We start from the raw sequence: 26,515 nt of genomic DNA, 5'->3' as shown, positions 1-26,515 counted from the left end.
CTTCTATTTTTGGCCTCTTTTCCTCTGGAGAGTCCTTCTCTTGTGTTTAGTTTTGGTGTTCTTAGTATATTTGAAGAATGCTTTTAAGTGTTTGAAATGTGTGCACGTGGATGAAAGGAGATGAGGAAGAAGAAACATAAGACTTTGTGATCCCTGATCAAACAAATACCCCTACCCCAGCCCCAAAGCAATGTTCAGACATCACTTCCTCAAGGAAGCCTTCTTACAAAACCCTCATGGCAAAGTCCCCAACCCCCAGTGTTCTCCTAACACTCTTCCTATATCCTTATCGTAATCGAAATTAAGGAACGGACTGTGAAATTAGTTGTTCGGGTGTTTCCCTGTCGATTATAGGCTCTGTGGCTCAGCATCATGTCTTTTCCCTACCCACAGTTCTACCGTCTTCAGCACAGGGGCTGGCACATGGTAAGTGCTTAAGAAATATATGTTGACTGACTGAGAAACCCAGCTTTTGAGGTGTCCTGCCCACACACTTACCCATGCACTGCCTGTGGATTACCCTACCCCCACTATCAGACTTTATTGTTTTGATCATTATTTTGTAGACCCTAAAGTAACATGTAAATTCCTAAAGTCGCACTTATATCAGAAAGTCTAGAAAACAGCTTAAGTTCATTAGTTTTAGGGATATTTCAGACTTATTTAGAGATTGTAGGAATGTAAGGGAAAGAACAGGGCATGGTATTTAGGAATATTTTAAAGCATTACTGATGCCCTGAGCGTTGTTCAAGAATTACAGGGTTTAGAGGATAACTGTATAATTGTCAATGTGGGGCACAGAGAGAAATTATGTGATTTATTTACTAGTTTTCTTCGTTGATATCTGTTTCTCCCACTAGATTTTAAGCTCCATGAAGGTGGAGAACTTGTCCTCTCAATAACTTTATCCTCTGTGCCCAGAATGGTATTTGACACATAGTAAGTATCCAGTAAATATTTGTTGAATGAATAAGTGTAAGCATTCATTAAATCAATCCTATATTGATTGATAGATTAATTGCTTTTTACTGCATCAAAAACACAGGAACACAATCAAGTTCTTATTCATTCATTCAACAAATATATTTTGATGCCATGCATCCTAACATCCTAGAACAGTGTCTAGCACGTAGTAGGCACTCGTATTTGATAAGTGAATGAGATAATGAATATTCACATATACTCAAAGATGGTTCATTTACTAAGTGTGTCCATTTAGTAGGGCTGCCATAACAAAGTGCCATAAACTGGTGGCTTAAACAAAGAAAATTATGTCTCACAGTTCTAGAGGCTAGACACCCAAGATCAAAGTATCCTCAGGGTTGGTCCCTTCTGAGGACTCTAAGAAAAATCTGCCCCATGCCTCTCTCCTAACTTCTTGAGGTTTGCTGGCAATCTTTGATGTTTTTTGGCATCACCCTGATCTTTGCCTTCATCTTCGCATGGTGTTCTCCCTGTGTTCATGTCCAAGTCCAAATTTCCCCTTTCCCCTTTTATAAGGACCCCATCATATTAGATTAGGGGCCCACCCCACTCCAGTATTACCTGATCTTAACTTTATTAGTCACATCTGCAATGACCCTATTCCCAAATATAGTCATGTTCTGTGGTACTAGGACTAGAACTTCAACATATGAATTTGGGGAGGACACAATTCAACTCAATAACGCTAAAATAACAAATCTTAAGGTAGTACTATTTTGATGGTTAATTTCTATTTTGAAAACATCAACTTGTCAAAATAACATCTAGTTTCATGAGTCTATATGGAAATTGATATGATGATATTAATAGCATCTACCCTATTACACAAAAACTTGTATGTTTATAATATAGAGAGGGAACATGAAGAAAGTCCAAGAGGCATGAATGTACATAGCATATTTTGTTGAATAATGTGTGACCAACAATAGGTTTTGTGGGGAAGACTGCTAAAGATTCTGAAGGAAACTGAATATGAATCAAAGGCATTTGGTCTTTATTTTACAGACATCAAGGAACCAGCAGAGAATTCAAAACTTACTGAACTATAGAAGAGTATAAAAAAAGGTGAATTGTATGTAAATTATTCATCAAGGAACCTGACTTTAAAAAGAAAGAAAATGATGAGGTTGAAGAATGGACCTTGGGAACTAGCAATTCAGAGGTTTTTGGTGACCTTGGCAGTTTAATTAGAAACAGCTAGAGAAACCAGATTTTAATGCATTGAGGAATAAATCTGGGTTTTAGGAAGCTTGGAGGTGGTACAAAGGAAGGAAAGATCAGGTCCACGGAAGATGATTTGTTATTTGTTAATTTGTTATGGTTGCTATTGTTTGTTTTAAATGAGGACAGCTGAAGCATGTTGGCAGGCAGTAAAAAAAAAGGGGGGGAAAAGACAGAAGTCAGGAGTAATTGATATAATAAGATCCTGGAGCAGGTCATCGGTACTAGAGAGAAAGGTCTCTGAGATGTGATAGGTGGGTTCTGACAGAGGTGGAGGGAAGAGATGCTATTTGATGACCTCTGTTTCTCTGTGGAAAAAAAAGAGACAAGTTTAGTTGAGAATGAAGAGTAGGAGGTAAGTTAGAAGGAGTTAACTAGAGTGATAAATGGAAGATGGGGAATAAAAAAGGAAAATGACTGGGAACAATAAAAGAACTTGTAAAGCAGTTCTAAAACACCAGCTGGAAAGCAGGACTCTGGAGAGGCCCCAGGCTGCACAGTTTGGGAAGTCCAGCATTGTTCAGCAGCCTGGGAGCTAGGACAACACACATGAGCAGGTGCATCTGGGTACACTTGAGAACCATAGATGAGGGAATTAATGGAGCTACTAGATGTCTTTAAAGTTAACGACCTTGAGGTCCTGGATGGTAGAGAAGAAATTGGAGATTAAAAAAGTCTGGGGGGAGAAAGAGGAAAAAAGTGAAAGTCGAAAAGTCTTTGGTAAGAAGCGGGGCACCTGGGTGGCTCAGTCGTTAAGCATCTGCCTTCGGCTCAAGTCATGATCTCAGGGTCCTGGGATCGAGCCCCAGCTCGGGAAGCCTGCTTCTCCCTCTCCCACTCCCCCTGCTTGTGTTCCCTCTCTCGCTGTGCCTCTATCAAATAAATAAAATTAAAAAGAAAAGTCTTTGGTAAGAAGGTACAGTACTTGTTTTCTGGAGCCATGTACAGCCCATTAAGGAAGCCTGCCCTACCATACCTGTCTTTTGAAAACACCGGTTTGAAAGAAATCACAGGAAGTAGACTGAACATTTTGGAGGCATAGACTAGACCCAGAAAAAGCCTGCAGGTTAGGATTTCATTCTCAACTCTGCCAAATAACTTAACTTCATGTAACTTAATGACTTTGCCATCATTACCACCATTATTGCAGTTTGTGGATCCTTAGGGAAAGCGTGTTACTTGTGTATATAAAAGTATATAAAAGTAAAATAAATGGGGCAATGGTGATAATAACTGACAAGAGGCAAATATTTTTACTTTTTGCCTCAGATTCCAAAAGCGCACTGATGTTTCCCTCAAAGCATGCTTGTTTATTCTCTCATTCTAAGATTCTCTATTTATTCTGTTTGTGAGTCTCCAGAGCTGGCACTCACTCCTTTGGCACTTACTCTCCCTTTCTGTGTCTCCTTTTCCTTGTTTCCTCCTGCCTTTAGGCACTGAATGTGGTGGTTTGTCTCAGCAACTTTCCCCCCACCCAGTGACCAAATAAAGTATTCTCATAAGCTTTGGATTGGAATTTTTTTTTTCCAAGAAGACAGGGCTAAAAAGTTGGGGCTTGGTTAGAGAATAGGTTTAGGTACCTCCCAGATGACACTGTACAGCTAACCCCTCATGCCGTATGCATTCAGACGAACCTAGGTATCTCTCTGTGTTTTTCATAAGGAGAGCCCTGTTCCTGTGGACCTAGTCTCCATATGTCAGACTGGCGAGGTAGCCAAGCATGTTATTCACTGTGAGATACCATGCTCTACTTATCCTCTACTTGCTTGAGTGACTGTGATGAACATAATACAGTGGGTTTAGTGGTTTCCTAAACCCTGTGAGGATTTTTAAGCTCTTTCTCTTGATATTGTCTATGTATAAGTTCAAAAAATAATTTGGGGGGAATTTCAATAAACAACCCTAAAGAAGTTCCTTACAAATATAAATCCCTATAAAATTCCATTTTTTCCCTACTCATGACTCTATTAAAGCTCTTTCCAGCACTGCTGAAAACCAGCTGGTCTAGAGATTAATATGACCAGACATATCATGAATTTTTTAAATCTCAAAAGTCCCAGTTTCTAGTTCTTGGTCAATCAAATATAGGTTGTATTTGCTTGTATATATAAAGTATATTGTCAGAAGCCTTTTTTGTCTAAAGTCTGTTTTGGTTTTACTATCCTCTAAAATTGTCCTTACGTGCTTCTCTATTATAAAGAGGTAAAGGAAAGAACTTGAAGAATGGAGGGGACAGAGTAGGTAGTGATGGAAAGAGAAAGCACACTAGCGAAGAAGGAAAACCAATGAGGAGATGGAACGGGTAGTGATTTCCCTTTTCCCTAGTCCCCTAATAATGCTTTTATGTTTGGTTTTGATATTGCTCTCACGTAATGCCCCAAATGACCTCCTCCTAGCCATTTGTTCTACAAAAATAATCTTTTCACTGCCAGCAAATATCTCCTACCTACCCAACAGGTCGGAATCTCCTGCTCTAGCAGCTTAACATCCTCTCCAGCCCCTCAAGCCCCTTACCCGCTGACTCTGGGGACTTGGACCCACTGTCATTAGTCCCTCCCTCCCCCATCCTGTGCTGGCATGGAGAGTGTTAATGGCTGATGTAAATCTGAAAAGAACTCTACAATAATTTGGTTTTACTTTATTAACATTCAAAATATAAACAGGTAAACTACAAGTTGAATTCATTAATTCTTCCTCTACTATTTAGAAAGATGAAAACCACATTTTTGAAGAAGGGATTGATTGGTGTCATGTACGTATTTGTTCACTTCTGTTTATGCAAGATAATAAGAGTATTAACGTGGAGGTAAAACAATGGTATTTGTAATTCCATCACCATAAAAAGGAAGCATCTGAAAAGAAGTGGAGAGAGAACACTTGCTGCTCTGCACATATATTACATTCTTCCATTTTTGTTTAAAAGGCGTATGAGGAAGAAAAAGTTTAATAAGCTGAGGAGTTAGTGTTCTTTATGTCATGTTCATTGACACTGACCTACGATTTCTAAGTTTAGAAAAGACTAAAATATGATGGAGGGATACCTCCTTATAAGGAGCATAGAGACCAGAGACACATGCTCCGTTAAATCCTCTCTGAGACTGAGATTACTTGAATAAGACTGGGATCCTCTTTTGGGTGCTGAAATGTCCTATCCTAGAGAGTAGTGAGTGCTGTGTCTGGCAGACCTGGCTCCTAATTTGCCTGTAACTCAAGATACTCTTCCTAGGGGCTGAGGCCCCATTAATTGTTCCAAAAAAAGAAAAAAAAATACTGTTTCAAATAAGTTTGTAAGGACCCATTTCTAACACTTAAATAGTTCTGGGCAGACTTTTATAGTATTTTCTCAGCTGTTTGAGAAAGAAAATGTAATTGGTAGTGGGGAAGGGGTTTCTTACCTAAGTAGGAATTAGCAGAGTTGATGAGATAGACCACAAAGAGGTCATTCTTGAGGGCTTAGTGGATGTCACAGGGCAGGTGAAAAGAATGAATAAGGAACAAGAAGAGAGGTTCTTATGTTTATGATAACTTACCTAAGTGGGCTAATAACCTGTCAGTGATAATGGAGGCGTAACTTTCTAAAGCATACATTAGAGTGAAAGGTCCTTGAGAGCAGGTGTGGAGTCCAGTTAGCAGAGTGATTAATAATAGACTCTGAAAAAACATTTTTAAATTAATGAATTAATACATGCCTCCATCTGGGCAGTTCTTTGCATAGTCTCCCTTATCTGACCAATTCTCAAGAAAAGTTCAGAGACTTAGTTAGGTTCTCCAATGAGATAGTTGAATTTTAACAAGGGCATAAAGTCACTAATTTTTATTGATTTATTCATTTTAATCCCATTCACATTCCTGTTCTTTTTCACCCACCTAGGTAACCACGTTCTATTGGTAATTGGACAAATTTTACATGAAAGTGATGGGAAATGAATTCAGAGAGGTAGTGAGGGCTTGCGCTTCATAGGCCATGGTAAGGGCTTCAGAATCCCAAGCGTCAGTGAGGCTGGAAAAGTCTGATGGGCAGGAGTCTTTGAAATCACAACAACCCGATTGTAGGATTACCAGATGAAGCAGTTTCAGCCAAAGAGCTTGATTTAGGCTATATGTCAAATATAAAATTTCTGACCACTGTAGATAAAAAAAAAAAAAAAACTGTGCCTCATTGGACCCCCTTCTTTGCCTATTGAATCAGTTTTACCCACCTAACACTCCCGGTGGGCAGCCATACCTACAAGAAGCTTAGGGAGCCATAGTGAATGTGTTTTAGAACTTTCACAAGGTCTTTGGTTCCAAAGCATAGTTTTTAAGACACTTCAAACAAGAATTTTAAATATTAGATAGGTTTCCCCTTGTACTGACTGTCTGCTGTGCTAAGAACTATGGAATTCTTGGGCATGTTGGGCATGTACTAGTGTGTGCATAAATCACTTTGCAGAGGAAAAAGAGGTTGAAAGTTCACACAAGATGTGCATGCTCTATGACCAAGTCATACCAGAATGAGCCAATTTGGCACACATGCTTTTGAGAATGTGAGGGAGCTGATAGTTTGCCTAAGATGGGACATTCAGGGGAGGTCATTTTCTTGTCCATTGATGTATAAATCTTTAAAATTCTGAAGCCATAGACTAGTATAACCGAAGGAAATAGCCCAGAATTTTTCTTATCATGTAGCAGAGATGACAGACTTAAAATCTGATGGCTCTTTCAATAGCTCCTAAACGAACTAGGACTTGTCTGGCTCCATTTGTCTGCCCGAGAAGTATTTCCATGATTTATCCATGAGGGTTTCTAGCAGAACCTTACACTTACTGTCTAAATTAATGATACTCCTTTCTTTTGCCATGACAAAAACTACTCTATGCTATATACATTATGTTAAAGACTTTTTTTATTTTAGCATGTGGACATATTCTGTAAAAGCGTTTTCAGTTTCATCACATTGACAAGCTGATTCCATTAAATCACCCACCATCATCATGTTCACTTTTTTCTTTTTTGAAAAGTTAGAAAACAGTGATCATCTCGGAGTTTTCAAGGCATTCACTTTGTGGCAAAAATAAATCTGGGAAAACCTGGGCCTATTCCTTGACGTGGACAAAAAAAAAAAAAGATGGGTTATATCATTCTTCTCATTGGCCCTTTTCTTAAAGCTGTCAAAGACAAGGAGGAAGATTGGGTCTTTTTTATCTTTTCTAGTAAAATGAGATGTTAAAAAAAATTCTGGATATAGATCAAACTTCTCTACCTCAGTATTTGTTATGTATTATTTGTTATTTAAAATAGAAACCTCGGTACATTGAATGAGTAACATGAAAGTGTTTAATTCAAGCATTTTTGAGCATTTCTGCACCTTCTGATAAAATGTTATTTGGTAATATTTTCGGGTTACACTGCTGTTTTGAATTAGAGCAGATATATCCTAGCTCTCCCATCATTGTGCTTTCCTCACTGAGAAGAAAAAAAAAATCATCTGATCATGCTACTGCTGGGTCATTTAAAGCATTGAGTGGATGTGTGAAATGAGGGAAAAAAGCCGCTCAGTATGGGGTTAATTAGCTCTGTGGAGTTGTGGGTGGGTCACTTCCTCAGGACCAAATCATGCAGGAAGAACCATGCACGTGCAGACTTGTAAAATTAAAAGAAAGCTATGAACCCTCAGACTCTGGAGACACAAATTGATTGCCTTTGGAGACAAGAAAGGAACCCTTTTGCACAACGAGTGCTTAGGGCTTCACTGGTCAGAGAAGAATGGACTTCCCTCGAAGTGTCTGGTGTGGGCCACGGTCGGGCACGGCAAATGAAGCTGCGGTTGAGAACACCTTGGCAAATCTGCACTTCTTGCAATTGACCTCCGCTGGACTCTTTTTAAAATCGTATTATCTTGCTCACTTTCTTTAACGTGCCTTATTTTCTGGGTCTCATCTTGGAAACAAAATACTTTCTTCCTGAAAGTATGGGCGAATCCTTTCTATTTTCCTAATTGTGTTTCGCAGACTGCCACAGGTTCCCTGGCTGTTGAGATGAGCTCCGCCAGAGTTGGGCCTGGAGGATCCCTACCAGCTTGTTTACAGTCTGAGCCCTTACTGAAGTAGGAGGTGAAAAAGCGGGCAGGAAACATCCTCAATGCCTAGATCATTAATAGGTGAATCTGAGAATTCAGGTATTTACGGGTGATTTCGCAGGCAGGGTTTTCTAGGGAAGAGAGATATTGTGAAAAAGACTCCTTGAGCATATGCTAACCAAGGGCCAGGAACCAGTGGAAATTAACTGTGAGGAAATCACTACCAAAGACTATGCTAGTGAAGTGTCAATGCAAAAATCCCTGTTTTCTTCTGCTTCTGCCTAAACCACTCTGACATCAGTAGGAACAACAATTCTTGAGTGTATGGACAGAAAAATCCCAAAATATTTTACTTTTGAGAGAAAAAAATATATGTGGCGCATGCACACGAATATATATATCTTTGCTTGCATTTAAACTATAAGCTACATTTGTTTCTTGAATTGGGGAAGTAGTAAAAGTGAAAAATTTGAAAAGTCCAAAGCAGAATCCATCACCACCACCACATACAAACATAATTGCCATACTTCCTCCATTGTCTGTGGAAAAACCTGAATCTAGATCTTGTAAAGACAGTTAAGAAAATGCAGATTCCCCTGGGAGGAAGTACTGAATTAAATTAATAGATTTTCAGATAACTGAGAGCAAGTTGGACTTGAGGAGGACAGACAGCTGACTGAGAGTGTCCCCACAGAGGTAGTCTCAGTTACATTTGTTTCTTTTTCTTCAACTGCCTGATATGATAGGCATGTGGAGGTGAAAATATGGATGTGGGAATAAGAAGAGATGGAGGGAGACAGGCCATGAGTAAGTTCTATAAATTCTTTTTTTTATTGAAGTTTAATTGACATACATTATATTAGAATAATATATTGGTTTCAGGTATACAACATGATGATTCAGTGTTTGTATATATTGCAAAATGATCACCACAAGTTTAGTTAACACCTGTCACCATGTGTAGTTACAGAATTTTTTTTATTGTGATAAGAACTTTTAAGATTTACTCTCTTAGCAACTTCCAAATATTCAGTAGAGTATGATTAACTATAGTCACCATGCTGCACATTATATCCCCATCACTTATTTATTTTATAAATGGAACAGTGTACCTTTTGACTACCTGCACCCATTTTGCCCACCCCCCTACCCCCACCTCTGGCAACCACCAATCTGTTCTCTGTATTTATGAGCTTGGTTTTTGTTTTGTTTTTGTTTTTTGTTTTTTGAATACCACATATAAGTGAGATCACATGGTATTTGTCTTTTTCTTATTTGTCTTATTTCACTTAGCATAATGCCCTCAAGTTTCATCCATGCTGTCACAAATGTCATTTTTTGAGATGACTGAATAATATTCCATTGTGTATATATACTACATCTTCTTTATTCATTCATCCACTGATGAACACTAAGGTTATTTTCATTATCTTGGCTATTGTAAAAAAAATAATGCATTGAACATGAGCATGCATATATATTTTTGAGTTAGTATTTTCATTTTCTTCAGATAAATACCCAGAAGTAGAATTGCTGGATCATATAGTAGTCCTATTTTTAATTTTTTGAGGAAACTTCATGCTAGTTTCCATAATGACTACACTAATTTGCATTCCCACCAACAGCACACAATGGTTCCCTTTTCCCCACATCCATGCCAACACTTATTTCTTATCATTTTGATAAATAACCATTCTAACAGATGTGAGGAGATATTTCATTGTGGTTTTGATTTGCATTTTCTTGATGATTAGTGACATTGAGCATCTTTTCATTGTACCCATTGACCATCTGCATGTCTTCTTTGGAAAAATGTCTATTCGGGGTACGTGGGTGGCTCAGTTGGTTAGGTGTCTGACTCTTAGTTTCAGCTCAGGTCATGATCTCAGAGTCATGAGACTGAGCCCCGTGTTGGGCTCTGTGCTCAGCATGAAGTCTGCTTGAGATTCTTTCACTGCCCCTCTGCCCCTCCCCCCCGCATGCACCTGTGCCTGTGCACACACATTCTCTCCCCCTCTTTCTTGAATAAATAAAATCTTTAAAAAGGGGGGGAGAAATGTCTATTCAAATCCTCTGCCCACTTTTTAATCGGATTTTTTTTACTATTAAATTGTATTAGTTCTTTATATATATTCTGGATATTAACCCCTTATCGGATATGTTGGCAAATATTTTCTCCCATTCAGTACGTTGCCTTTTCATTTTGTTGATGGTTTTCTTTGCTGTGCAGAATATTTTTGGTTTGACATAGTCCCACTTGTTTATTTTAGCTTCTGTTGCCTTTGATTTTGGTATCAAATTCAAAAAGTCATCGCCAAGACCAATGTCAAGGAGCTTACCACCTATGTTTTCTTCTAGGAGTTTCTTCTACATTCAAGTCTTTAGTCTATTTTGAGTTAATTTTTGTATATGGTATAAGGTAGTGGTCTAGTTTCATTCTATTGTGTATGGCTATCCAGTTTGCCCAACACCATCTATTGAAGTGACTGTCCTTTCCCCATTGCATATTCTTGGCTCCTTTGTCATAAATTAATTGATCATATGTAAGTGAGTTTATTTCTGGGATCTCTATTCTGTTCTGTTAATCTAAGTGTCTCTTTTAATGCCAATACCATACTGTTTTTGCTGTTTTGATTACTATAGCTTTGTAATAGGGTTGAAATCAGGGACCTTCATGCCTCCAGCTTTGTTCTTCTTTCTGCAGATTCCTTGGTTTTGGGGCGATCTTCGTATCTCCATACAAATTTTAGAATTCTTTCTTCAATTTCTGTGAAAAATGCCATTGCAATTTTTATGAGATTGCATTAAATCTGTACATTGCTTTGGATAGTATGGACATTTTAACAATAATAATTTTTATAATCCACAAGTACAGAATATCTTACTATTTATTTGTGTCTTCAATTTCTTTCATCAGTATCTTATAGTTTTCATTCTACAGGTCTCTCACTTCCTTCGTTAAATTTATTCCTGGGTGTTTTATTCTTTTTGATGCAACTATAAATGGAATTGTTTCCTTACTTTCTCTATCTGATAGTTTGTTGTTAGTGTATAGAAATGCAACCGATTTCTGTGTACTGATTTTGTATCCTGCAACTTTACTGAATTCACTCTTAGTTCTAACAGTTTTTTTGTTTTGTTTTGTTTTCTGGTGGAGTCTTTAGGATTTTCTATATATAGTATCATGTCATCTGCAAATAGTGACAGTTTTACTTCTTCTTCTCCAATATAGTTGCCTTTTATTTCTTTTTCCTGACTGATTGCTCTGGCTAGGATTTCCAATACTGTGTTGAATAAAAGTAGCACAAGTGGGCATCCTTGTTTTGTTCCAGATCCTAGAGGAAAAGCTTCAGCTGCATCTATTGAGATGATCATACAATTTTTATCCTTTATTTTGTAATGTGGTGTATCACACTGATTGATTTGCAGATGTTGAACCATCCTTGCATCCCTGAAATAAATCCTACCTGATTATGGTGAATGAACCTTTTAATATATTGTTGAATTAGGTTTGCTAATATTTTGTTGAGGAATTTTTAGTCTATATTCATCGGGGATGTTGGCCTGTAATTTTCTTTTCTTGTGGTATCTTTGTCTGGTTTTGGTATCAGGGTAATGTTGGCCTCATAAAATGAGTTTGGAAATGTTCCCTCCTCTTCTATTTTTTGAAAGAATTTGAGAAGAATCAGTATTAATTTTTCTTTGACTGTTTGATAAAACATTATCACCAGTGATACTGTCTGGTCATGGACTTTTGTTTATAGGGAGTTTTTAAATTACTGATTCAATCTCCTTACTAGTAATTGGTCTGTTTGGATTTTCTATTTCTTCATGATTCAGGTTGCATGTTTCCAGAAATTTATCCATTTTTTCTAGGTTGTCCAACCTGTTGGCATGTAATTGTTCATAGTAGCCACCTAGATCCTTTGTATTTCTGTGGTATCAGTTTTAATGTCTCCTCTTTCTTTTCTGATTTTATTTATTTGAGCCGTCTCTTTTTCTTGGTGAATCTAACTAAAGATTGTCAATTTTGTTTATCTTTTGGAAGAACCAGCTCTTGGTTTTATTGATCTTTTCTATTTTTTTGTCTCTATTTCATTTATTTCTGCTTTGATCTTTTCTATTTCCTTTCTTCTACTAACTTTGGGCTCTGTTTGTTCTTTTTCTAGTTCCTCAAAGTGTAAAGTTAGGTCATTTATTTGAGATTTTTCTTGTTTATTTGAGATTTTTCTTATTTCTTGAGTTAGGCATTTATCACTATGAATTTTCTCACAGAACTGCTTTTGCTGCATCCATAAGTTTTGGTGTAAGTTTTATGAATTCTAACAACTGACATTATTGCTTATTGTACCATAACTTTTCAAAATTCAAGTTGGTGGTTAGCTTGATCCTATCATTTGAAACAGCATAAGCAATGGCTACAAGCAGCAACCATTATCCTAGTTCGATTGTCAAAGTCAGCTTAAAGCTTTTTTTTTTTTCCTGTAGTGATATTGAACAACAACAACAACAAAAATGTTTCTTTTGAAAGGTCTTAGACCTCTATCCTTCCAAATCCTGATCATAGCATAACCAGCCTCAAGAAATCATTAATGAAGACTAGAACAATATCCTGTAACAAGTTAGCTATGAAGAAATTGGCATAGTTTATCTCTTTGATTCATGTTCTTATGAAAATAATGTGTTGCAAAATAAAACTATATTTCTTTCTCCCAATCTTTTTATTTAACCAGATTATTACAAGTTATATTGGTACTGATTTTTTTCCTAACAAAGTTGAATAACACTCAAAGGCTTTAGTAGCCAAAGTCCATCTTTAGAAATAGCTTTCTTCTATAATGTACTGCCAATTTCTTATGTGTGTGTATTTTGACCTTCCTGATGCCTCTGCTATGGGCTGCCTGTTGATTGGTACATGTTAGTGCTTTGCTTATAAGAGTTGGGCAATAGTTCAGTGATCCAGTCCAAATGTGGGCCATAGATAGAATAGGCTCATCTTCTATTTAAGAAATGTAGCAAACTGCTTTAAATGAAGTTGGTTCAGACAAGGTCATTGGAACTGTTCATCTAACCCCGTGTGCTGTATGTAATGGACACTTCTGCTGAACTCCAAAACTGCAAGGTAAATAAACAAGAAAGCCAGTAACTTGCCACTGTGAGAGCTTTCTCTAAGTCTGTTATTAGATTTACATTCTTAATCATATGGGCCCATTTTGATCATTTAAAAGGACTTGTTCACTGATTCTCCTGATGTCTTTGAAGATAGTCCTGGGAATAATAATAGTGAGTTCTTATATTATTTTTCTGGTCTTTTCTAATTTTTTTTTTAAATTGGAGATAGAGTTTATATGCATATTCATACCAGGTTTATGAAATATTCAGCTACATTTCTTAGACATGAAAGAATTAATTGTTAGAATGTTTTACTCTAGCTAATCATATGTTTAAACTATAGTTGATTCAAGTATATTTTTCCTCAATTCTATTTGTGACATATACACTTGGCAAATTGAATCAAGACGTAAGCATTATAGATACTATTTTGAATTTAGTAACTTACAGATTTTTTTGTATTGCCTAATCCTCTTCAAACTGTAGAATGTATTTTACTCAACTGTGTTGTGATTCTGTACAATTTTTAGGATCAACATGTTATAGGATTTTGTAGCCATAAAGAGCTAATCACGATGAGAGAAGTTATTGAATCCATCTCCTGACTGGAGGCAGAGCTGCATTTATTCCATCCAGAATAGATGAAGATCTTTCCTGTTTTTAAATAGCCATGAAGATAGAAATTTCATAACTGCTCTTAGCAATCTATTTGATTATTTACCACTTGCACATTTAGGATGTTCATCTTTAAGTCTTAACTTAAATTCTTCACTGGACAGTTTAATATCATTATGCCCTAGGCAAAAATGTCGATCATTATTTATAACAACTCTTATAGTCAGAAAACCATGAAGATATACCTCAGCTTTTTCTTTGTGAAGCAAAATTATCCCAATGTTTTTTTAAACATTTACTTTTGTTTTTATAGCTCTTTCTGTACGAGAGTGGCAAAGGGGACTATTTTAAAAAGTTCTGTCATATATGATGCCTCTGAGAAAGACACTGCATATTTTAATTTCACTGAGCTGATGTGGAAATAGGCACAGCTTTTTCATTATATGCTGATGGACAGAGCATTTGTGTTCGTTTAACCTTGAGGTTGAAACTTGTTCCCAAAAAAGTAACTGACTCATAGCACTGGCTAGACCCAAGAATAAAGAGCATCAGTTTTCCTAATCTTAAAGCTCATCTTGCCCCCACTCCTAAAACGCACTAAAATTAACTTTTCCTTGACCCCTCTCTTGTGCTATTTATTTACTGATTTAACAACTTTTTTCTATCATCTTTGTCTCCTAAAATAGACAGACAGCATTTATTCAACAAATGTTGGAGTGTCATGCTGTGTTTAGGACACTGTGCTAGGCTTGGGAGATTCAAGTGTGAACTGTTAGCAAAGGCTCAAAGACAAAGACGTCCTAGGCATGTTCAGGGAGGAGCCAGTAGCCTGTCACAGAATATAAGGAAGCAGCATTGGTGGGAGTGGGGACAGAAACAAACAAACAAACAAACAAAAACCAAGAGAGGTGGATTGGGGCCAGATTGTGAAAGATCTTGAATTCTCTTAAGCAAATAGTTGATGCTGACAAGGACAAAAGTAACATTTTTCAATCTATATTGTGGAAAGCTCTTTCCAAGTCTTTAAAACACATACTGTGCCCATGCTGTCTTCTTGGTTTAGTATCTCACAGATCATTGGGTATAAGTACCTGCTTAATTTGTATCTTTTGGTATAAATTTTATGTCGTGATTTTTTCCTTTGGATTTAAAAAAAAAAAAATTTGAGGGAACCATTTGAGTAAAGACAGCCTTCTGTTCACACTGATCTGGATGTTTCTTTCTCCTGCTGTGCCCGTATTTATTCCAAAGCCCTCTGTACCACTAACATGTTACTTTCTGTGTTTACACACTGAGGAATCTCAGGATGAGTTTCCCTTGTAATAGACATAACCTTTTTGTGCCAAATGGCATTAATTGTGGTCTGTGAGCAGCATTATGACCAGGTATTTCTAATTGATTGGACTACGTGATAACAATGCCAGACCTTTTTAACATCCCCTAAAGGATATCAATGTACCATAGTAAATGGTCCTGGTTTACCAATCTGTTTGAAACCCATGAAGCTACAATTCAGGAGTTTGAGATATAGAAGGAAAAGCTGTTTGAGATCAGATTGTAGAGAGCTCTTGACTGTCTTCATAACAGAGTTAGGTCTATTTTAGGAGCTATAAGAAATAATCCTGAATGTATTAAACAAATTCAGTCCCTGACACTTCCTTCTGCCCTGGCCTGCCACCCCACCCAGATCTCCAGCTTTTATTTCGTTCTTATCTTTCAGGTCCTATACCTGTAAGAATCAGGAAGACTTGGGAGGATTTGTATGGGGTGGGGTGGAGTGTCAGGTTGTCTTAGCAATGTCTCAGACCTAGGAATAGTCCTAGACCTAAATGTTGAACTTTAGCTTTTGAATTCTCTTTTTATTGATCATTATTTCATTACCTAAATTTTTTTTAAGGTAGACATTTTTCATATTAAGGAGAGGTAAGGCATCACTGATTTCCTTATCGTTCTTCTCAAGATGGATCCAAAAAAAATGGATGGTCTTGAGAAGCAGACCTTAAGATATGAATGACCATTTGTGGCATTTATAGTCGTCTTAAGACTGACCAAAAGGAATGAAAATACTTCAGGAGACCCCAAAATCTAGCTAGTGGGAGATTGCACATCCTCTGTATGCACATCGAATAACCCTTCCGTCTGACTTTAACTTGTAAACCTTTTGCCAGATAGAAAATAGAGAATTAAAAACCTCTGAATTCAGGGCGCATGAAATGTCATTAAATCTAGCATAAAATTTCTTGAATCTGTCAGATAAAGGAAATCATGTATCCATAGAGAAGATGGAATATCAATTGACAGGAACCTATGAAGCTGGCACTTATTCTGAGAGACATATGAATCTAAAAATCCAATAGTGCCTCAGCCTTTGAAAACACGGAAGCCAGAAAGGTATTAGGAAAATCAATAAGGTAAAAATCTTCATCCTACTATTTGGAATGACTCCCACATAAGAATTAATTAACACAATACTTCTAGAACATTAAAAGGATGTTAAAATGTTATCTCTACCCATAGAAAACAAAGATATAAACCCACCTAACTTCTAGAGAGAGGGTTGAAGAGAAAAGATTGGAAAGATTAAAGGCACATGTAAGAGGTCATTTCTGCCCTGTTGTCACACCATTTACCCTCTTCAGATAGAAGGATAAGTGTTGAACTTCAGTTCATCTGAATTCCTCAGCTCTATCATCAATGCTGTGACACATTCTAATTTTCTGATTCATTTGTGATGAATAAGCTCTCTCTTTTCTATTCACAGTGCTAAAAGTAACCAATTTTTGTGAGTGAGTTATGATTACTTATTTTCCATTTTTGTATTGCACTATTATTTTCCCTTTGCAAAGTTTCTCTCACTCTTTCTCCACCAGTGTGAATCCCATGTACAAAAAAGCCCTTGGACAGTACTGCTGCCTAGGCTTCAGTCAGTCAAGAGGAATGAAAGACTGACAACCCGATTCCATTTTTAACTCAGCCAGATACCTCGGCTGGCAAGTGGCTCAGCTTCCGCACCATAAAATGGGTATAATAATAGCTTTCCCTTAGCACTGTGAAATATTTAGAATACAAATCAAGCCAAACCTGTCTCCTTCCAAAGGAGAAGCTTAAACTAGCCTACAAAATCCTGAATGAGCCCTCATTTCAAGGGGAAACATAAAATGGGAAATACCTAGATGTAGTGTAATTTAGTGGTTAAAAATATGTAGACTTTGGAATGGTACAAACTTATTCAGATCCCAGCAGCTGTGGGATTTGGGGTAAGTTTCCTAATTTCTCAAATCTCCCTTGTTCTATAGTAAATTGGAAATTAACAGTATTTGCTCTTCTAGTCAGGATGAAATGATCTACTGCTAATGCTGCTTTTCAAACTCTTCCGCGTAGGTGATCCTCAGGTTAGAGTGAGTGATCCTCAGGGTGCGGGCCATTGCCTGAAGCAGTCTGCCACACATGAGACTTTTCAGTGAGGTCTCAGGGTTCATCCTACAGATACATGCACATTTTACATTCTACTCCCCAATATGCTCTTACTTGTTTCACCGAACCAGAAGTTCCATGAGGACAAGAACAGTGGCTGTTTTATTTCTTCTATAACATCCAAGAAATAGTTATCAGATAAATAAATGTATGTACAAATAAGAGTTTAAACTACTTAGCCACAAGGACAACTGACCCTCCAAGAAGACAGCCATGTCTTTATTATGTATTCTGTAGCCTGGTGCGCTCCTGTTAACATTGCTCCACATCCCTGGGTATATCCACATTCAAATTTGAGAAGCATTTACTTAGCAGGATGCCTGCAGCCACAGAAGGTGCTGAGTAAATAGCAACTCCTCTCATTTCTCTGCTCACTACTCCTCTTCCTCACTGTTCCTAAGCCTCTGTGGACTTTTTTAAAAAAAAGAAATTGTAAAAAACTAGGTAAGTCAGAGTCTAGGAGGCCTTTAGAGGAGTCTGTATGTCCCTAGCCACACGCACCCATGTAGAGCTCTATTTCCTATACGTTTGTTTGCTCCTGGCTCCAGGTCCTAGTGACTTGTTCAGCTTCCTAGAGGTGATGAGCAGTGGGATTGCATGGGCATTTTCTCCCCTCTCCCCTAGGCCAAGGGTGGCTAAACTGGAATTCATGGATGACCTTCATGGAGTCTGGAAGATTCTTGAAACTTGGTGTTTTTAAGAAGTTTTTTGGGGGAGGGATTCTCATAGGGATCTGTATCACCTCAAAATGTTAGAAACCATTGCCCTTGAACATTACATAAACTGAAATCAGAATTGACTAATCTTTATTAATAATACATTTAATTAATAATACATTTGGTTCCTTAGAGATTGATACTATACAATAATTTCTACTGGGAAATCACAGAACACAATTAGACTTCACCATAAACCACCCCTTCCCCCCCCCCCACTACTCTTGCCTCCCCACCATGTTTTAAGGTCCTGATTCATTTGGGCTTTATAGTTATATATTCTTTGCTAGATATTTATGCTTTGAGCCTAGCATGCTAAATGCAAATGTTTTTCATCGTATGCGAAACTATCATAGATAATTCTTTGCATTTCAGATGAAAACAACTTACAGACATACAAGGTGAATATCAGGCGGAAAGGGCACACATATCAATAAAATAACAATTTGAACTGAGGAGGAATAAACCTATGTAGATTAATACATATTCTCAAAATTGCAGATTGTAATTCAATCAAGAAGTAGGGGCCTTTTGACGTTTATGCACATTTATAAATTGTATAAGAACTCTGAGATTAAATTTTTAGCCTTAATATTAAATTTGGGATAGGTATTATTGTTTTTCATTAATATATAAAGACAATTATATCCAATAAAATCTTCAATTTAACTTGGCTTTAATTTGTCTTAGACTGTGACATACACACTGTGATTTTTCTCTCCATCTTGGATTCCTGTCATTGACAGCCTGTGTGTCACCACTTGACATCCAGAAAAGATATTTCTTCTTCATTCCAGACCTTGGATGTATTAGTCAATCTGGGTACAATTTACATTGATCTCTTTTGATCACATCAAAAATTTAACTTTGACTGATTAACTTTTATGAATAAATGCTCCTTGAAATTTGAAAAGGAAAGTTATGGGCTCAGATATAAGAACACAAATGCTAAGTATAGTTTTAAAAAAGTGTAATGTATTATTGAGAGTTATTGGGTTTATAATGTGCAACAGAGAAATGATAAGTGAGCATATTTCATAGATAACCACTAATCACATTTTCTCCTTTTTCCCAAAGGTTGGGGAAAAAAGCAAGCTCAGAAAAGTTGGGAAGAAAGGAAGGGAGGGGGGAGGGAGGGAGGAAGGAAGGAAGGAGATTTAAAAAATAGACTGGTGCAATGGTCTAGGATCCTGGCTTGTGGAAGGGACTAGAATATAGCAAAACTTAGAACTTTAAAGTCTTTGAAGACTAGTCAATCTTTATATATAGTTCAAGTTTGCGTGTACTTTCAATGAATCATACATAATCTAATTATATTGCTTAAAGTTTTCGTTAAACTTTTCAAAGTTTTCATCAATTTTGTGAAAAAATTTGAAAGCAGTGGAGACTCCCAGCCTCTCTTGTGTTAGCATACATTATGATCCAGGCTGCAGATTTTCATCTTAACTCTTCTTATTCAAGGAGGGGAACAACACCATCCTTCATACTTACATGTGCATGGACAGGGTTTCCCATAGGTGATAAAGAGGAAACTTTTCCTTTGGAGGAACCTCTATGATAGTGCACTTGTCTAGAAAACTTGTTGAGAAGTGAAATCTCTTTGACAGGTTTGTTTGTGTTTGCTTTAGCCTTATTCTGTGCTAAGTTATATAATCACATCCTTCTACTTGATCCCTTTTAGTATGGTTTGTTTTGCATATTTCTGGAAGCCTTCTATGAAGTGGTTAAAATCATGGTGTCAGAGAGGCAAGAATTCAATCAGCATATATTAAGTCCTTGATATATTTGAGTGGGGTGTGGGTAGAGAGACCTGCTTTGCTTTTTCAGTATCCCTGTTTGGTTTATTAATCTCTCATGGATCTTCTGTTACTCCTGTTTTATTTTTCTATAAGAGAAGCTGTCAAAACAGTGGTGAGCAGGCCAGTCCCATCATAGCTCATTTGGCTTGTGAGTTGAAGATTACAAAGGAGAATTATCTGATTTGAAATACAGGAGAAACTGTTAAGATCAACTCCCTGCAAACCTGAGGTTTTCATCATTAGAGATGTGTTTTGGGAGACAGATGTTTTCATTTAAAATCATTTGGTCGGAGGGGACACTCCTAGGCTGGAGAGAAGGGGCAGAGGAGGCAGTATATGGTCCTCAGTCTGCACCAAGACAACACGAGGCTGCGTCGCATCAGGTTGTCAGCTGAGGGGCGATAATGCATGTAGGTGTTACATCTGTCCAGAGGATCTTCTGGACATTAAACATACTGAATTTACCCTTAGAAGAGCCAAAGTTTATCAGAGTTGTATTCATCTTTGTCAAAATTAGTTAAAATTTGTCCTGTACTACACAGTAAAGATTTTACCTATTCTAGTCAGTGCTGCCGAATAGATACTTATGCAGTGATAGAAATGTCCTACCTCTAAGGCAGCCACCAACCACAGGTGGCTACTGAGCACTTGAAACGTGGCTAGTGTGACTAAGGAACTAAACATTTCGTTTTTTTATTCAAGTTTAACTAATTTAAATAGATAAGTATAGATAGTGGCTACTGTATTAAAGAGCACAGCTCTAGAAAATACCCATATCATTCGGATCAGAATGAAGTTTACAAAGAAAGAGGTTGGCACTCCTCGTGCCTGGAAATACTATGTTGGTCATATAGCAGGAGATTACACCTTTGGAAAATTTTATGGGGCTGGATCTCTTTTTTTTTCTCGGGCTACGGTAATAAAACAGGCTCCTACTGCCCGTCCTCAGGAGCAACCCGTTCTGTCTATAACTTAGATTGGTCTTCCTTCTCCCTACAGTATCACTGGGTTTGTTTTTAATTCCTTGTTTTTGTTTTTGTTTTTCCAGTTCCGTGACCATCAGTCTGTGGCCTGCCCCTTCTCTTTATGTAAGTAAAAGTGGTTTCTTTACTTTTCAAGAAGGCGTCGTATTTGGGAAATTCGGATCTTTATTGGCATGTTTTCTCGTTGACTTTGTTGTGGTTTCCAGCACTTCTTCACTATATATTAGCTTCCTTTGGGTTTGGAATCGGTGCTATTGGTGGTGGTGGTAGTTGCCATCCGTGAGGGGGCTGAAAAGACCGGGGCCTCAGGCATTGAACGTCTATAAAGACTGCCTTTTACTCAGCCGCAGCTGCTGTTTGCAGAAGTCACTGCTCCTCTCCACTGGAGCTTACATGCTTCAGCCAGATATCCGCAACAGTCAGGCTTTTGCTCCACTGTCAGTCAGTGGGTAATTATTTATTCTTCAGTTATACCCCCATCTCTAGGTCCAATAGTTTTTAATTTCAGCTTCTGGGTCAGAGCTTTCATTTATGGACGAAATCTCCAATACTCTTTTACTCAAGAAGTACAAGCGTGAACTATAAGGCTTGATCCATTTAGGCTAAAATTGTGCCTGTCATTGCAAGTCCAGAAAAAAAAAAGAGAGAGAGAGAGAAATCCGGGATTACGTGTGCCAAGAGGGCTATAGAAGGTACCGTCCTTTTTTAGAAAAGATGGGAAGTCATTTGAAAAGGGAGGAAAAAAAAAGAGGGAACTTGATTTCAGATGAAAACAGAGAATATTTGTTCTTTAAAGCCCAAACCAGGCTGCATGGAATGGGTTGGATAAGTTTTACCTCAGACTGCTTGTAAGAGATTCTACAGCAATGAACCCAAATGATCATAGTCACTCAACTACATGAAACACCGCCCGAGACATGCTACAGGTAGGGGCAGTCACCTTATGTGATAAATAATCATCAGTATCTTCCCAGCTGCTTTGAGCTCTCTGGTGAACGCTGTCCCTTATTCGCAGCATCTGTCTTACTTCACTGACTTCTCACTCCGAGGTATTTCTTGTGTGGTAATCATTTGCACAGAAAGGGGGTTCCCTGGCTCGCCTGCATGAGTGTGGCTTCCACTAACATTCCTAGAAGATAGTTGCAAATACATTCAGGAGAGCAGAATCCCCCAAAGGACAGACCATAAGGCTAAAGTCCAAAGTGACAGCCATTTGACAGAGAAGGGAGATTGGTGAAACTCCCCAAAGACGACGGGGACTGTGTGTAATGCATTTATACAGCAGGGGTGGATCCTCCCTGCCCCTGACAAGTCTTGTTATTCCTTATTCTCTGTGTTGATAGATCAGGTCTGTCAATGCTTTGGAGGGTGTCAGTGTGCATGCTTATGGTTACCACTTTATGTTTCCACATCCCTACTTCAGTTACCTAGCACTGCATATTTCTAGTCCTCCGACTGGCAAATCATTTTCGTTACAGTTCTTTTGTGTAAAAACAGTTCACATAATAGCTCCGTGTTAGACAAGGCATTAATCCTCACATCACCGGGGATGAGTCAGCACAGTGCACTCCTGCCCGCACGGCTCGGCTATTATGACGTCAGCACTGTAGGGCAAGCCTCAGACACAAGCAGTACAGGGGACTGGAGACCTGTGTCACAGATTAGAAATCGAGGGGGAGACCTTTGAGATAAAAATGTAATTGAAAGGCTGTTTCTGGCTCATAGGAAAATGTGAAACTGATTCTATGCTACATCAACCGTTAATCAGGCAGCTTCTAGAGAGATCCTAGTTTTTAACCAGAGACAGGGCTGAGAGAATGACCTGTAATGGGCTGACAGCTCATTCCTATACCCACTATAGGAATATTGTCCCACCCCCGGGCCAGGCTTCATGCTTGCTTGGGTTGTTCCAAACCCTGAGGCTGCTTTTATTTCAAGGGTGACACGGCCTGTGACAGTCCTGCTGTCCTCAAGTACCCCACAGACATAGCTGATGGCTCCAGGGGTGGTGCCCCAGATACCTATCAAAGGGAAAAGAAAAGTTTCTTGGGAACAGATCAGAACGTTATCTCCCCAGTGTTTCTAGCTCCTAGTACCTCTTCAGTGGCCTTCTCCAGACAGGTGCAGAATTCTGCCTTCTCTCCCTGGCCCTGCATTTAGTCCAAAGTCCCAATCTGGATTTGACACAGATTTCAGTGGGAACTGAATAGCTTCCAAATGTTCCCCCCAAGAGTTTTCCATCCCATTACTCTTTAGCAGAAACAAAGAAGAGCCCTCTGTAGCCTGCCCCACTGCCTTAAAGCAGGTAGCACAGACTTGGCCTATTTGAGAAACCAAGTTATTACAAATTAGACCTCTTTACAGTTCAGGCTCAGATTCTTTTTCAGAACAATACCTTTCAGTATTGAAAACTCAGTATTGAAAAAGCTGAAAATTCATTGCCTCAGTGACATTCTCTGCTAACAAGACATTCCTCCATCACACCCTCTATCCCTCACTCTTCCTTTCACCCCGTGATAACCGTCAGAAAGTGCCTTACTGCTGCGATCTTCTGCCTTCATTAGATTGCTAATAGGCTCCATGCTTAGCTTATAGAAGCTAATGCTACTGCTTGGCTTAGTTTTGATTAATACCATGCACAGCTCTTTATTCAGTTTTCAGTCAACAAACATTCATGGAAAGCTAGTCACTATGCTTGGTTCCTGGAACTCCAAGATAAATAAGAAATGCTCCCTGTTGCTAAGAATCTCACAGTCTGGTAGGGATGATAAATAGTAAATAAAGGCTGTGGCATATGATGGACCCTGGAATGGAAGCATAAACAAGATGTAGCAAGAGGAACAAGAAAGGAGTGCCCACCTGCAAGCTGGGTCTAAAAGTCTACAGAACGAACTGCAGTTTACCAAGTCAATGTAGGGGAAGGGAAAGAAAAGGGGATCATGGTATGAAAAAAAGAAAGAGCCTTTTCAAAGCCAAGAGGTGTCAAGCAGCAGCCAGCTCCGGAGGACAGTAGTTCAGTGTGGCTGGAGCATGGTGGTTGCAAGGGGAGCCTGGGAGATGAGGCTGGAAAGTGGGGAGGGGGCAGATTGCGGAGGGTCTTGGAAGCTGTGCGAGGGAGTTTGGATGTTGATGCGGCAGGCTTGAGGAGGCTTTGAAGAATTTTAAGCAGATTTATGTTTTAGAAAAAGAGCACTCTGGCCAGTAGAAATGGATGATTGAAAAAAGGGAGACCAGGTCAAAGGGAAAAACCAAGGGCCTGGACTGTGCAGTGGGGATGGGCGTGGAGAGGAGAGGCTCTCTGGTAGTGCTGACATAGACACGGCCATCTGCGTGATGCTGGCATGTCTTGGCCTAGTGCACAATGCTTGCCTTCTAGGGGGAAGGTTGATGTGTTGTGTAGGGCCACATTTCAGACCAAAGCACTCTTTACAGGGGTTTACAGGAGACCAGAATTTGAACTTGACCTCACTTTGAGCTGCTGCCTGCTGGTCTCCAGAGAGGTGTGACTCCTTCTCCCACAGTAGATTTGGGGGGAGCGTCAGGCAGATAAGGAAGAAGCTATTTCCAGTGTCCTGCTTTTCATTTCTTTCACCTGAAATCGAAATATTTCTTAATAATATCCCCCTAAAGTCAAGCAATACCCAATTTCCTCTCATCTTCCTATGCTGTCTTTTTCTAAGAAGTTCCAAGCCATTGAGCTGAATGGCAACGTATATACTGCTGGTGTGGAAACAGTTCAGTATGTCTCTTACTTCTTTCTGAATTAGAGTTCACCATAAATGTGCTTTTCTCTTGTTCACTCTGGGCTGCCAGGACAATTTAAAGGAAATTTTCAACAGCTTATGTTTCATGGACCATGTCCTCTTTTGCAAATGGGAGGGTATGTGTGGGTATGTTTAAGTCTTCTCTATATTGCTTTCTGGAGAAAGGTTTGAGAAGATGAACAAGATGAGGAGTAGAGACCTATTGAAAGCCCAGGTCCCCCAAGTGACCTGAATGCAGACTGTAGGCTGGTGATCAGATGGTCAATTATGTGTTTGTCAAAACATAGTGGGCTGCATTCCAGACTGCCAGCTTTGGAAGCCCAGCTTCTGCCAACCAAATGTCATCTGGGAACATGCAACACTGGGCACTGTGAAGGAGTTTGAAATAGACCATGCCACAGCCAACCTACTGCCAGTCTTATAGCACCAATATGGCATGCACAGCCGGGCCCCATGTTTCAGAGCTCAGGAATTCACTGTACTAAATTCAAGAGGTCAGATGGGTTCATGTTTTCAAAGCCCCTGTTCTCTGCTTTGAACATTGTGACTTGCTCCTCAGTGATTTCCAAGTGATTTTTCTAGTCATATCTCTGTGGAAACCACCCTTTTTGTGATAGTTATGAGAGCCTTGTAGAAGTCCCAGAGGAAAGAAAAAAAATAAACTCGCTCTGACAATGACTGTGATTCCAACAGAGGGATTCCAACTCTTAGGAAATTACATTAAAGGTGCATAGCTTTTAAAATATCAGGAACCACCTTGGCAACTTATAAAAAGCAGAAGGGCTTTGCCTATTTTATAAAGTGATTTGCATATACCTGCATAAATAATGTCCCCACCTGTACTTTTATGCATTTAGGTTGAATAAATTAAATTCAGTGATCTTTAAAATACTCACTGTCTTTCATTGCTCAGATACCATTTTCAGGACCCTTCTAATTTTTTTCTTGTGGTAGTAGTGGCTATTTTTTTTCAATCTTTTGACTAATTCAGAGAATCAAAACACTCTGCAGACCAGTCTACCACACCTAAGAACATTACCTCCCTCTACTTGCATTTCTCTTAGCCTTTCTGCCTATCAGACCATGTGTTCCATATGCTTTTCATAAAGGAAAATGGGGGAGTATATTACCAGGATGAAAACTCAGCACATAATAGGATTAAGCTTCACTACCTGTCTGTATCCAGACTGTGCTTGTACACAGCTCAGGGACATACTCATCGTAACCTTTTTTTCCACCCTTTGGCCTCTGCCACCACCCCTTCAGAAACCATCCAGCCACTAAACCATATTAATTGTAACTTGATCCTTCAAATCAGAGCCTGGTCAGTGGGCTGTGTAATAATAAGATATTATTAAGCATTTACTACACAAAAAGAATCGTGTTTAGTAGGGAGCTAAAACATAAATCTAGGACATTGCCCTTGCTTGCTCTTAAGGAACTCAAAATTGGATTAGGAAAAGATACTGTTGAGTATTCCGTATGCATATCAGACAATAAGTGACAATTCCAAAAGGAATGATACAGTCCAGTAAGTACTATAGGATTTCATTCATGAAAGAGAACCTTGAGGGCTAGAAAGCTTCATGTAAAATGTGATTTAGCTGGGTCTTGAAAAATGGCTGGAATATAAAAAAAGATGAAGAGCAAAAGAATGATATCCCAAGCAAAAACATAAACCTAAGTGTTAGAATCTTTGAGGGGGTCCAGTAAATGGCACTGCTCTTTCCCACTCAAGTTCTACACCCATTGAAAAACAAGACAAAAAAACTGATAGCTGGGGGACAAA

General features: G+C 38.6%; 1 protein-coding gene across 26 annotated transcripts in view; it reads left to right on the top strand.

Moving 5' to 3' along the window:
* Window positions 1-26,515, top strand: part of ZBTB20 (zinc finger and BTB domain containing 20) — an 800,060-nt gene that overhangs the window by 595,362 nt on the left and 178,183 nt on the right. For 25 of the 26 annotated variants that reach the window (XM_078066331.1, XM_078066345.1, XM_078066341.1 and 22 more), the window contains one exon: window positions 21,028-21,067. The exons of the other annotated variant lie outside the window; for it this stretch is intronic. The gene's annotated coding sequence lies outside the window, so the exon portion shown is untranslated. The remainder of the gene's footprint in view (window positions 1-21,027; window positions 21,068-26,515) is intronic. 26 annotated transcript variants of the gene reach the window in all.

This window comes from Halichoerus grypus, chromosome 1 (assembly GCF_964656455.1).
Source record: "Halichoerus grypus chromosome 1, mHalGry1.hap1.1, whole genome shotgun sequence".
Classification (NCBI taxonomy): Eukaryota; Metazoa; Chordata; class Mammalia; order Carnivora; family Phocidae; genus Halichoerus; species Halichoerus grypus.
The sequence above is the reverse complement of the archived record's forward strand: the minus strand, read 5'-3'. Positions and strand labels throughout refer to the sequence as shown.